This window comes from Pterocles gutturalis, unplaced genomic scaffold (assembly GCF_000699245.1).
Source record: "Pterocles gutturalis isolate BGI_N339 unplaced genomic scaffold, ASM69924v1 scaffold19838, whole genome shotgun sequence".
Taxonomy (NCBI): domain Eukaryota; kingdom Metazoa; phylum Chordata; class Aves; order Pterocliformes; family Pteroclidae; genus Pterocles; species Pterocles gutturalis.
In genome coordinates this window covers 49,543-52,042 of record NW_010120977.1, presented here as the reverse complement: position 1 = coordinate 52,042, position 2,500 = coordinate 49,543, and the positions used below count along the sequence as shown (strand labels likewise).

The window sequence follows — 2,500 nt, the reverse complement described above, 5'->3', positions numbered from 1 at the left end:
GTCATTTCTTTAACTGGGCAAAAGGAGTTATCAAAACCAGAACAGAAACACGAGGGTGCAAGCCGTCAGCATGAAAAGTTCCAAGCGCCAGATTGCCTTCTTTGAAACTATTTTCATATACACCGGGTCGGACTATACTTCCTTTACTCGCTAGGAAATCATTATGCCTAAATACACAGAGAAAACAGGAGCGCGGTGGCACAAATGCATTGTAAATACCGTCCTGCCGCTCGTCTGCAAGTAAACCCCGAGAACCTACAGAGCTTAAAATATGTGTGTAAAGGTGCAATTTTATCTGTAACATAATTTCATTTAGAAGCATACAAATCACAATTTGCCGTAATCAAATAACACCGCAGTGCTTATATTCTAATTAAAAAAATAATCTCTGATATTTAATTTAGAAACCTGGAAGACTTTACCAGCAAAATTATGGCTCCAACCTGCACAAACCCCTCGGTTGACTCGCAGAGATAGAGGATTTTTCAGGTAGGGCTTTTAAAATTATTATTAAACAAGCGAGCGATGCACCGTTCGATATACATTAAAACAAGCCCTGCACCCAGTTATTAATTTGCACTATTCACTTTTAAATGCAGCAAATACCTCATTAATTTAATTTTAGGTGCCCACCAGTTTATATTGCATTTTACAGTCTAGAAGGCAATTTACTATTAACTGGCAATTACATACAGAATGATTGTTAATTCTGCTCCTAAGTGCTAGCTGCTTGAAAATTGTTATCTCTCTCTAATTTTTGACCTTCTTACAACAGGGGTGAGGTACACTGGGAATACAAAGGACTAGTAGAGAAGAGCTGGACATGTCATTTGTGACTCATTCTTTTAATTCACCGTGCTAATCAACTGAACTGCCACAGCCTCCCAAGGTAATTGTATCTTTAGAATAGTTGAAAGCAGCGGGGCAAAAAGGCATGGATAGATGGGGAAAGGCCTCGCCTTCGCCTGCTGAGCGCCGGCGCGCTCCTCCTTCTGCGTGAGACTAATGGGGGCTTTTTTTGAAAAATCTGGAACTTTCATATCTCCGCACCCGGGTCGTTTCACGTCTCAACTTCTCCGCTCACAAAGGCTTTGTACACCACACTAGACTCTTGTTTCATTATTCCGCAGCCTTGTTGCCCTATGGTCCGCCTCCTGCTGGGAAGGTTAAATGTGAGAGTGCCAAGCCAGACTGCAAACATGGTGGGACACTGATGGGAAACAGATGCCCTGGGGATTCAGCCCCCTCCGTCCTCCGGGGCTGCATCACTCTCATTTTCTGAAATACAGTGAGGCTTGGCTTGGCTCTCAATGGCAGCTGCAATTCCCAACGACTATCTCCGGCACCCTATCACTTTGGGATAAAGCAGAGCAGGCAGAAGTTTCCTGGCCAGGCAGGCACTGGCTTTATCTTTTTTATTTTCTTATTGCTGGGATATAGGCTTTTGTCTCCCTCGAAAAGTGCTTTAAATACATATTCCCGTTAAAATGTTGTTAGTAATGCAACTTTATTACAATTTAATTCCGGCGGGAGAGGCTCCTGACAGTCTCACTATTCTTTTGAATATCTTCACTTAGCAATAAAGACAAAAGACGACCCCAGGAAAGAAGAAACAAATGGCTTTTCCTTCCACTTCTGTACATATTTGCAATTACACGTTAGAAAGAAGTTCAAAACAGCAAAATTGGCCCAATTTGCAAAATCTGCACCTAAGAAACCAGTTTAAGACATGACTATAAAGCAACTCTGAATTCCAGGGCTGTGCGCTGAGAGTCAGACCGTCATCTGGTTCGAATCTGCAGCAGTGGGACTGCACCAGCCCCCCCCAGCCGCTAAAAGAGCTGGAACTCAGTCTCAGGCTTTTAATTCATTCATTTTTTTATTTTGCTGATCGCTTATCTCAGCTAAATAGCCATACTTGTCACGATCCTTTGCATGGGCTGTGTTGATAACAGCATTTTTAAGGCTGTAACCACGGCTGGATGCAGCCCCACCTGTGGTCACCACCTTTGCAGCAGACAACAAAACAACGTTGGGTTTCGAGATATCTTGTTAGCACCAAAAACACCACTGTCCCTACCATCCCGTTTGGTACCTCTGGTAAAAACCCAATCAGAAAGATCAGTAAAATGTAAATATTCTCTCCCTTGGCAGCCAGAAGGGAGCACCCAGGTGTGAAGGTGAGCATCAGTTTTGCTCAGGTGGGGATTTCTTTCGGGACACATGGATGATAGGAATCTCAAGTGCTACCTTCACTTAGAAGTTCATTTCAGTGATAGATCTTAGGCAGACAGAAAAACATATCCATAATGTGTTAACTGTTTAAAAAGTCCTAGCTTAACACTACCCAGGAACACACTTTTCCCATTAGATCTAAATTAATAGATAGAAACAGTTGCAGTCTAGTGGGAAAATATTCATCAAAATGCACATCATCTGCACATCATCTGCAATCTGCATTATCTACCCAATAAGCAGCAAGAACTCGCCCCGAATCCCT

General features: G+C 42.7%; 1 protein-coding gene across 1 annotated transcript in view; it reads right to left on the bottom strand.

Annotated features, from left to right (window-relative positions):
* Positions 1 to 2,500, bottom strand: part of LOC104464398 (transcription factor COE3) — a gene marked incomplete at its 3' end in the record, with an annotated part of 52,768 nt that overhangs the window by 22,664 nt on the left and 27,604 nt on the right. The window lies entirely within an intron of this gene.